At 37.3% G+C, this 12318-nt stretch overlaps 1 protein-coding gene across 2 annotated transcripts in view; it reads left to right on the forward strand.

Annotated features, from left to right (window-relative positions):
• The window catches only part of LOC126848372 (bifunctional heparan sulfate N-deacetylase/N-sulfotransferase), a 102323-nt gene that overhangs the window by 36013 nt on the left and 53992 nt on the right, over positions 1-12318 (forward strand). The window lies entirely within an intron of this gene.

Raw genomic sequence — 12318 nt, forward strand, 5'->3', positions numbered from 1 at the left:
AATATTGATTTTAAAAAGTTTATTGAAAAATATTCATGCGAGAGTAATAGTGTTTGCGAGTATCGTAATGGGGGCAATACTTGATACAAGGTTTTTACGCGCGGCATCTGCTGCAGAAAGTTTTACAAGCTTTTTGCCCTTCGATATTTCCATAGAAAAACACTTGTTTCAGCTTTTTTGGATTATGAATTTTAAAAACTTGACATGTTGGTAAAAAATAAAATCGTAATGATGTGAAATAAAATAAAACGCAACTGCGCATTATTGTATAATATTAGTAAAGTTACACTGTTATTTTACTGAATTTATCATAAATTGTTGGGATTACATGTTGTTTAATAATAGTACTTGCGGTAATAATGAATAATAATGTGCAAATGCAACGATTATTCAATGAAAAATACATCGCGGGTTTAATATGGAGCGGTTAGTATTGAATGGCGCGAGATGAGGTGAGTCGTTTGGCGCGAAATAAAGTAGAATGGTGACACTTTTAATTACTTTATATGTAATCAAGCGAAGCAAAGCAGACCAATTAGAGCCGCGAGTTGGCTGACCGTTGCGCGCGCCAGTTTGTAACTCTGAAATTGCATGGTCGCGTGCTACGTCGTTGCTAATGGTAGGGCATCTTCTGCAAGAAATCTCGTGTGACTTGCGCGTCGCAGACAATTTCCCTCGACGTTTTTTTTCCGCACGGCAACGATGCAGAAAACGTGAAATCAATATAAACAAATGCAATACAACAATTATCCAGCGGGAATTGCTTTATAATAGAGTCGTATTATGAAAGAAATGTTGCGAAATAAATAATTTTCATTGATATTGAGAGATAGAAAATTCTCTTGTTTAGAGCGAGAAAATGGATCGTTGATAAACATCTCGTTAAAAAAGCGAAGCGAAGGATCTAGTGTGAGATAATATCGGAATAATTATGGAAAAATACGGATAGCGAAGCTGGATAACTTTCATGCTTTTGATAATAGCAAAGGATAATTGCAAGGCAATTTTTATCCAATCTACAGTCACGACAAGTACTAGCGCAAAATAATAAACAAAAAGAAAAAAAAAAATATATATATATATATATATATATATATATATATATATATATATATAGTTTGTCATTGTTTCGCGAGAAGATAATAAATCGAGAACATGACATCAAAGCAAGAATTCTATGAAAAATAATTTTTATATTGATATAGAAATATTGGTAGTATCAAAAGGCATTAATCTAACTTAGTCCAGCAACGTTTTTTCATGCCCCGGAGTAATAAAATATTTTTGTCACGCAGCTAACACACCATCCATTATATATAAATATACATATGGTTCTGTTATCAAGAAAATCATATACAGGAAAATTACACTAATTTTTTTTTACGATCGAAAAATAAAGAATACAAGAACAAGGATACATTTTCTTAACTTTTTAATTTAATTAGAAAACAATGTTAAAATTTTCCAATGTTTTTTGTAAAATCGAATTTAGAAATGTAATGCAAAATAGCTTTTGATTGTACACAATCAAAGCCACAATCAGAGCAATGCTTAAATTGTAGCAGATGAGTATCTTTTACTGCAAACTAACCGGATATCTGAGAACTTGTATGTAGAAAGTTTAAATAACTCGCGCAAGAACGAAGTAGTTTGTGGACTCAGCAAATTGGCAGATGCCTTTGCTCTTAGGGACGATCCAATTTAAATCAAATACGAACGCAAATATATGTATATGTGCAAATATGTATATGTATGTGAATATACATATGTGAGTATACATATGCATGAAGAGGGTACGTATATATTTCTGCAATATGACTGGCTCAATTCCAGTTTTCTTCGATATCCTACAATTCTGCAGCACGATACACATCGGACAGGGAAGTAAATTTGCGGTTAATTAGAGAAGACGAATAACCCCACAAATGAACCAAGATCTCTATTTTATTTCTACGGCGCATTTAATCTGTCCCTACGATAGCGAGACGACATGCAAATATTGCATCTGTTGTATTTGTCGAAATATATTGTAATGATAATTATAATATGTGTGTGTGTGTGTGTGTGTGTGTGTGTGTGTGTGTGTGTGTGTGTGTGTGTGTGTGTGTGTGTGTGTGTGTGTGTGTGTGTGTGTGTGTGTGTGTGTGTGTGTGTGTGTGTGTATAAGAGCATGCACGAAATATAGCAACTCAAATTAAGCATATTGCGTGAGCGACAGGCGCTGATATTTCCAAAGGTGCGGAAATTATATCGTGTGACCGATGTTTTAGCCATTACGTACACGCCAAGTTTTTTCCGCACGGGAATCGAAGTAATTAAAGTATAATTTTTCGCGCTACGCGGCCGATCTCCTTGTCGAGTGAGAGCTTAACAAGTTTTCTTCAGCAAGTAGCTGACAAGGTTCTGTTTTTTTGAGAACCGAACATCGCTTACGTCAGCGGGAAAAGTTTGCGATATATTTTTCACGGCAGTGACAGTATGTTGCCAAGTTGCAAACAACTTTAAGAACCGCACGTTTACACGAACGCGAAGCACTCCCTTGACGCCAGATCATAATTTACTTTGTTGCAATGCTAACAGACATATTTGTTGTCGGAAAATATTCGTTACAATTCAGTACATAACGTGCTTCATATTGGAGACTGCAAACGAGGAAAGGAGAGAGATAGAGATATGCTATGTTATTACGATACGCTACTATATTTCAGAGATCAAGACGTCATCGCATAAATCCTTGCGCACATATGCTATCGAGGTAAATGATAATGCCGTGATCTTATGCGAATCAATCTTAACAGATAACCCGTGGCATGGTAGAATTCTGTAACTAATCGTAGTACGCGAATATCCGCCTCTGTCGTCAATCATAAAGGCTAATACAAACCGACATGGACATTGACATGTAATTTCACATCTATGCTGGCAGCTTCCTAACTATCTATATAATTCACGACTGGTCAATCTTATTAGCGACAGTATCTCCGAAACTATATTTCGGAACATCTCGATATTTATAATTGCACTGCCAATCTGGACAAGACAAGACGAACTGCATACGATTTGATTGAAGCTCGATCCGACAGGGGATTAACCAGATTGATCTTCTAGTTAAATTCAACTATACTCTATCCGTTTACGTTAAATCATTTAAATCGTTTTATCATTTCAAATCTTTTTATCAACGCACTGTAGAGCTTTGATAAAATCTTGAGTAAAACGTGAAATTTGAAGAAAATGATATAAAGTCTTTATGTCAATTATGAGAATTATTATTGCACTTTATATATGTATATATAAAATATTATATCTCTATACGTTTATAACATTATAAAGGTATGGACCATTCTATGGATAAAATTATATGCATATTATCACAGTGACAAGTGATATTTCTCAATCAATATTTTGCATAAAAATATGTTACAATGAATATTTTAGCGGCATTCTCTCAAAGAGTGTCGTCATTCCTTTCGCAGTAAAACGCATTATCACGATGGCAGTAACAAATTAACGGAATCCATGGCGACGCACAACGTGGCAATTTTAGATCGCTCGTAGGATTCTGCCTCGTCGCACCGCGATAGTGTCAGCTGTCGCGTCGTCTGCAGCTATGCATCGCTGTTTTTGTGCGCGGGCGCGTTATCACGCGATAAATCGTTGTTTTACATTTTGGACAGTGACGCGTAAACGCTATTTAAAGTAGGATGCTGAGACACAAAAAGGCAGCAGCAGGAAATTTATCGTTAACGGTGTCTCGACTCCTTCCTTTTTTCAGCGTTGCAACGCGCGACGTTCTTTCTCTCGCGAACCATAAAATAATATCTCACGGACTTCCGTCGACTGCACCACTGACAAAAAAAAAAAAAAGAGTACATTCATCTCCGCTGAATAATTCTTTCACTTTTAATCCAAGAACTCACGATTACGCCGTCATCGCGATATTCTTAATATACATATGCGTCGACGCTGTAACAAATATTGCCAGTAGCGATACCATCGAGAAAAATCTGTTTCTCATTTAAATGCGTATTATGCACGCGCGAAGTAAAAGGCGGAAGTGCATTCACGTGCAGATACGAAATGCGACTTTATATTTCTTTCCTTTTCCCTCCCTTCCTCTTGCTCCCTCTCTCCCTCTTTCTCTATCTTTAGTAAGTCGAGAATCAATCGTCCGATCTATTCCGCGGTGCAAACGTGCCGTGCACCAAAGAAAGAGAAGGCGGCACTCCCTGTCATGGGATATGAAATGCGGCCGGATGTTTGTCACACGCCCAATCAACGTCAATTCAAACTTCTCCTCTCTTGACTGGCCTTACATCGGCGCTAAGCTTCCCTCCCGTCCCTTCTTCCCATGCACATATGCAGTTTCTTTCTCTATTACTAGTTATACACCTTTTACATGATGTCTCTTGTTCTTGAACTGGATTGCATCCGTAAATATTATCAAATTCGATAAAGCATTTTTTTTTTTTTTTTTGCTGATTATATTCTTTATATATGCAAATAGAATGTGCGTAAAAATACAAAAAAATAATATATGCAGATTTAATCTTTACAATGTTCATGCGCATTAATGTTTTTATTAATAATGTAATCATGTGTGATTATATACCTGATTACATTTTGATTGTCTTGTGTGCTATTAACATAATGTTGATGTCTTTTATTTGCACTTTGCGAAATATTTATGCATGCGTCAATTTTATAGCGGTAACGAATTATCCGCGATGACATTTGGGTAAACATTAATTTAATTTTCAAACTTGCGGTACCGCAGATTAAAAGTAGACTTATAGTCCGACTTACAATCTAAAATTAACTAATTAAATTGTGAACCTCGCGAAAGCTCTGTCGTCGTGGCGGCTGGTATCGCGAGTATCAAGAATAGAGTTTGTTCAACGTAGCAATGCATTATTCATCGCATTTATTCGCTTGCAGAATTTCGATTATTTTTAACAATTATATTCTTGAAGTAGTGCATAATTGAATTATGAAAACTTTGGTCGCAAATTTCTTCGGAATTTCCTTGCGAAATTTATTCAGATATTTCAGGCTTCAGATTACAGACTTTTTAATAATAAATTTTCACACGTAAAAGTATTGATCGCGAAAGAGTACAATTTTTTAATGTCGGCAAGCATATAAGAATGATTTCCTTTGATTTTAATTAAAGACAATAATATTCTCTTCGATGAATCTCGTATTGAGATTATTGAGCGTTCATGTTTTCATTTTAATCAAATCAACGATGCAATTAGAAATCTCTCAATATTTCCGTTGATCAATTCGTGTGTATACAGTAAAAACAATTTTCAAAGGAAAATGTGAAATAGCGATACCTGCAAGGATTACGGGATATCTGAAAGTTTGAAGAGACAATATACTAGCAGAACAAACATAATTTTCGACGTATCCCGATTTCGATGCTTGTTCTCCCAATAGAGCAATATATCGCGAAAGAAAGTAATATATTGTACGCGACTTTACCGCGAAGGATAATCGCGAAGGATGACGACAACGGAGGAGATTCTGTCGCTTTATCGACTTCCGAGGCCATCAGGGAGTGGTCGACAAAAGTCACATTTGATGTTTATTCTTACAATAGTCCAATCATAGTTTGTATATAGGTTTTCTAAAAAATCGATTTTATTTCTTATATATATATATATATATATACAAGAATTTGTACTTCTCGCTTTTGTTTATTTATATTATTTTAATATAGCATGCGCTACATTATATAAAGTTTTAATATACAGTAATTAATAGCATTAAATATAAATAGTATTAATTAATAGTATTAAATTGATAAACGCGCTCGTAATAATAGAGATATTTTTCTCGTAGAAATGCGTTCGATCTATCAATCATAAAGTATCTCAAAAATGCACTAAATACATTAAAGCAAACAGATCTAAATTAATTTGTGTCGATTCATGATTTTTTTTCATTTTTTTTCTCGATATTGCTCTCTTACTATATTCACTCTATACTATATTGACAGATATTCTCCATTTTCATTCGCACAATTGCGTCTACGATAAAATTGCGTCTGCTAACTCGGTCTACGATCTCGTTTGTCATACGAAATTTCGACACGGCGACATTTCGCAGACGGCATCGAGCGGTAATTGCCGGCGCGACGGTAAAAAAGAAGAAGAAAAAGAGAGAAGCGCGTGTCCGCGTGGCGTAATTTCAGGCTTTCCACCACGATGCTTCTTGTTTTTCACCCCCTCTTCCTCACGCGCTACCATGACGATTTACGTCGAAGTCGCGTATGTAGGTAGAGTACGTGCATCTCTCGTGCTCTGGCAAAGAGGGAAAGCAGAAAAGGCCGCGGGTGGTGGTCTCATTAGCGATGGCTGAACAAAAACTCGGAGAGCACTCGACCGAGGGCCACCGGGGTCCGTTCATTCGAAAGACGAAGGTGAGCATTCATAGGATTTAATCGGCAATGGTATGTGCGTGCGCCATGGATGAAGGACGGTGAATAAAAAGCTCCGCAATTAGGAGTTAAATGAAATGCCGTGAGCGCCCGTATATATCGGTTCCGCTAGAGATCGCGCGCTAATCACGCTCTCGCTTAACTCGCGATCGCAAAGGAAGTGTACGCGTAAGTTGACGTCAAGATTTGCACTTATTAAAGATGCTCGTTCGAGATAATTTTCCTAAAAGAGCGCAGTGTACGATAGTTCGTAAGCGTAAGTATGTTGCGATTCGAAACGGTATAATGGTGTATTGATTGTATGATGTTTTAATTTTCATTTTGTTATCTTTAAACGCTTTTGCTTTACGATTGCTTTGATAGAACATTTACTTTGATCAGATATTACCGTTTGAAAATGATTAATACACCGGCTGGACAAGTATTGTGCAAGCAAGCGTTGTCTTTTATTAAATAAAATTCGCGCTTTCCAATGAACAAAATATTGACGTGTTTGATCAATGCTACACTCGAGATCAAAGCGATTTCAATTCATTAGATATTTTCTACAATGATATACATATTCTGTGTCACACACGCACAAAAAGAACAAAGAACATTTAAATCTCGATTGGTCCTCCGGCGGCGGTATTAATTTTCATCACGAGACAAGAGGGAAATGATCCCTCACAGATTTTAATGCAACGAAACAATACGATGCCGTACGACTGTTCGTACATAAACCTAGTTAAATGCGTTAATTCATTGCAACAACGAGTCACTGATCCATCAACTAAATAATACACGTCACGTGACCGTGTCACAAATCGTCGCGCATTCCGGGCTGGAGCGTCGCGGCACAATGTGGTATGTACATTCAGGCCATTAACATTGTCCTGTTGCTTTCGTGGGTGCGTGAGAAGCGACCCTAATTCTGTCAATCCTGAGGGTGGCCTCCGGTACGGATGGCCGTGGTGTACCGGTGATGTTAACTCGTAATTCTCATCGATTCCGGTGTAAATATACCCGGAGGCATGTATACCTGGCCATGCAGGATTTCCGTTACGCTAGATATACCGCGCGCGATACACACTCACACAGGCACATACACAGACACAAATCGTCGAGAAACAGTCGGGCGTACAAAGGGAGATGAAACGTGCGTACACGCGACAATCGAAACACAAAATGCGGTTCGGGGGTGAGCCGATAACCTCCCTTCCCTTCCCCTTCCCCTTCCTCGAAGAATTAATAGCTACGAGTATCGGGGACTGTCGTCGATATCGTTCGATTCTCCGGTTTGCGAGCGAAAGGTACGTATTGGATACACGGCGCGCATTGCAATGTCAGTGACTCGTTTTTTCGTAAAGCGCGGAATTAACGAACACGAACCTTAATACTGCTCTCGAAACAGCATCGAAAAGGGAGAAACGAGTTTCCGCATAGTCGACTACAGGCGCGATCTCCTATGCACTTTTAGATGCATTAAAGGTGATAGTACGTATGTACTCGTCTATATTGATTTCAAAATGCAATACTGTAAAAAGATTGATTGAAATTTTAGACAAAGTGACTACAACTCTTTTGCAAACACACACTGTCAGAATTTTCAGATACGTTTTAATTTTCAAACTCTTCTGAATATTTAGAAACACTCTGATGATTAAGACACATCTGAAATTTCTTTCACTCACATCTAAAAATTTAGATAAAAATGTATTTGAATTTATAAAAAATATTTTACAATGAATATCGCGAAATAAAGCACAGGTGAAGTGAAAAGCAAGGTACTCATTTTTCAATTTTAATCGTATCGCGTTTCTCTTGTATATACATATACATACATACATGTACGCGCAACATGTATAAACAAGATTTCGTCAATTGCGTGAAAAGTTTTGGCAACAGTCAACGGTTGCGATATCGTTAATCGCATTCGCACTCGTAACATGTAATCAGGTGCATCTACCGAGCGACAATCAGCGTGATAGCCTGCCAAGCTCACAGCTAGTCCTCGATCCGTGATCCGCAATCGAGGATGTGCGCATATACCACGCGGGGTATAACGCCCGTTATTGGACGTGGGTGGTTTCGGTGGATTTCGATGAATTAGCTGTAGGATATGACGCAAACGCGCTGCCATTGTACAATGTCCACTTGCGGATATCTGTGCATCGGCTGTACGGCCCCTTGCAAAGCTCCATTCAAAACGTTTGCGATACCCTTGTAGCTTCAACCAGCGTGCACATACAATATCCGATACCTTGCATCTAATACCACGCGCAGGAAGCTACGTGCTCAAAGAGACGGTTTCACCGAGGAACGACGAATTAGTCATCGAACATAACGCAAACAAGATCGCCTTTAAGGCTTTGTGCTAGTCACTGCATGTTGGATTATGACGTCAGAAGCGAGGAATTACGTGGAATTTCCTTCTATATGCATATACGTGCAAATGCAGATAAAATCTTTTGTTGGCTAGTATATCACGCTTAAATATATATAAAGTGCAATTACAAAATCTAATTACAAAAAATTAATGAATGGTATAACTTTTCTCTACGCCAGAATGATATTGCGGAAATCTTGTGTATAATTGTATATAATTGTTCAACAATATTTATTTAATAATAATTATTCAATTATTCATAACAATAATATCGGGCTACAATATCGCATGAAATGCGGATGATCAAAATTGAGCGTTATCATAATGTATATAATATCATAATGTATAAACTACAAGGTTATTTACTACAGACAGCCCAGAGCGATAGAAGATCTGCTCGCTAGCAGATTCAGTAACTCCTGATACGGAGCCGAGTCTTCACGCATCAACAAATCCTATTCGAACAGGCGGTTTTACCGAACTTGGTGGACTTGCAACGTGACGCGGGAAACGCGGCACGATCAATACGAAAAACACAGGATTCACAGCCGTACGTGAACTCAAGTTGCAACTGCGCTCGCTCCCACGCGAGCGAAAAAAAATTCGGAGAAGAAATTCGTGAATCGTGCTCGCGCGCGAGCAACAATCGTTAATAAAGCGCGCGATGTAAGAGGTAACGCGAGCCGCATATCGTTCGCCACGTTATCTCGTGACGTGCAATTCATTCTGAAGGGCGTGGCTCAGGTAGATTTCCATGAATTAACCCTTGGACGCCGCACAAATCTCCTGCAGTGTCGCTGTTATTCTCCATATACTTGCGTGTCGGTGGGCTCTCATACACTCCTGTGTTCAGCTCGTCGCAATGTTATACTGCGTCCTATTTAACGGCATTTGATACTTGTGTAGGTGATTTACATATACAAATACACACACACACACACACACACATGCAAATTTATATAGATCGCTGTACAGCTCATTTACACACAAGTACTGTATATAGAAGTGTGAGCTTAATTTATGTGGTCTAAAAGACTTGTGTGCGGAGAATATGCGGATGTGTTCGGGCGTGTAAAGGTAGACGCTAATCACGTGTTTAATCATACCGCGTCTCGAAATTAACGCGAGACTGTATCGAGATACCTCCGTAAAGGGAGTAAAGGGCTCCGCAAAATTGACGCGGTGATACGAAGTCCTTTACCGCACGAGTTTGCCCTTCGAAACTATCCGCGGGCGGACTCATGATAGGACGAGACACATTACAAACTCAGAAAGAAATTTCATTTATCGATATTAGAGCAAGAAAAGTGTAAATCTAGATCATACCATGTGATCAATCGAGATCCGTGGAGAGAAAATATATAATAGATTTTTTTTTAGCGTGCCACATAAGATTGACATTTGCACTGATGCAATCGTTTTTTTACAGATCAATTGTTCTGAATAATTAACAGATTTAAGGTAAATTAGTAAGCGATCAATATTTAATAATACTAATGTAAAATTAACGTAATTAAAATATGATATCGAGCACGCGATATTTGTAAATGTCACTTCAAAATGTCAAATAAAAATTTATTATCACGTTTTTTGTCTTATACCGATAACAATCCCTATAATTGACTAATTAGAGATAATCGACAAACGATCAATTGATTCATAACGTCCAATAACGCGCAGAATGACACGATGAAAGAATGTTATATCGATATTGTTGATACAAGTACGTTTTCAGATAGCAAATTCGTTCCAACAACAATGTGTACGGTGTATGATATAAGTCATGTCGCACATCGGGGGAGCCAGTAAATATATCGTATCGCCGTAAAAGCATGGCACAGCCGGATTTCTCCGCTCTCGTGACTTTCTGAAAGCCGAACCAAGGTGATTTTTCGTCGTACGTCTCTGTAGCTCTTTCCCTCTTTTTCCCTTCCGCTTCATCCCCGCAACAAGGTGAAAAAAGCAGGCAGATAGCGATAAAAACGAGTTTTACGCGAGAAGAATCGACGAAGACACAAAGGAGAAGACGGTATGTTTCAGCGATATGTTTCGAATTGTGCAGAGTTGATATATGACATGGTCGGATATAGAAGGACGCAAACGTAGGTGGAAGGAAGCCCGATGGACAGACAGATGCCGTTGGTAACTCTGGAGCAGAATGGGAGCCAATAATTCTTTGTGTCCAAGTGGAGAGCACTCTGTGTGGATAGAGATACATACGACGCAGTATGCATCTATAAGTGCGAGCGTATATGCCTATGTGTCTGCGTATATGTGTCTGTCTAGATATACCTATATATGCGCGTATATAAATTGCACCTCTCCCTTGAACGATACATCATGGTTGACTGATTGCGCTCTATTGATTAGGATTCCAATTATTGGAGGCGACTGGCACTATTTCAATTTTCCCGTACCTTTTTTCAGAACCATCTTTCGTGCGACAACTATATAACTTTTATTTGTCCGTGCAAAAGAAAATCTACGCAATACCGTATATTATTTTATCAAGCGCGGTATATCTTTTTCGATATTTTCTCGCTGCTCATCGAAGTCTACTCGAGTCTTATTATCGTGAGAAAGTCATGAAAATTACATAATAATCTGGCACGTGTGTGCGTGTTGTATGAATAAACGATTTGCTTGTTAAGCGAATTGTTTTATGTATTCATATATTTGCATGTTTATAAATGGCGTTGTGGAATAAATGTCAAATTGGTATCGCATGGATGAAACAGAAATCTATGATATAGAAAACTTGTGTGTGTTTCATTTATTTCATGTATCATCATAATTTGAATAGTAAACAACGGACGAATATTAACATAGTGGTCGTTGAAATATTTATTGATGTAAATATACTTACTTCATATAGAGTTGCAACGGGATTTCCGCCAATTCATATTCTCTTACATTTTTCGGGTATATCTTTGCATTATCAGTGGCAGATTTATGTTTATCAAATGATTGTTTATATCTTATTGCAGTAATTCCATTGCATCATATGCGTCAATGCAAATTAAAAAAGCATATAGATTGAGAGACACTTTGACATTTCTACGATAACGACGACAATCCTCAATTACGCGAAACGTTTTATTCCTTCATTATATAAACGAATTCAATTTATGAGAAATACGAGAAGAATAATTCTTCTTACAATTTATTTTTGTATAAATTTTCCACAATAATTTTAAGTAGCTCTGAATACACTTAAATATGTATAATAATTCTTAATATAATCTAGATATTAAATTGTTTCTTTGATATGATGTTCTCAATTTGTAAAAAAAAAATGACATATAAAAATCTTTTAAATTTTATTATGAAACTTACCTATAAATATTTTGCTTGTATTAACGATAAAAATAAATGGTAAAGAGTTTATTAAAGAATTATTTTTTTCGTCGAGTTTTGTACTATGAAGACACGAGAGTGAACAGTTTTTTTTTTCTTTACATTAATGACAGCTTTTTACGTAAAAATTTATTTGTGAGATTATTTT

Source organism: Cataglyphis hispanica, chromosome 3, assembly GCF_021464435.1.
Source record: "Cataglyphis hispanica isolate Lineage 1 chromosome 3, ULB_Chis1_1.0, whole genome shotgun sequence".
Lineage (NCBI taxonomy): Eukaryota > Metazoa > Arthropoda > Insecta > Hymenoptera > Formicidae > Cataglyphis > Cataglyphis hispanica.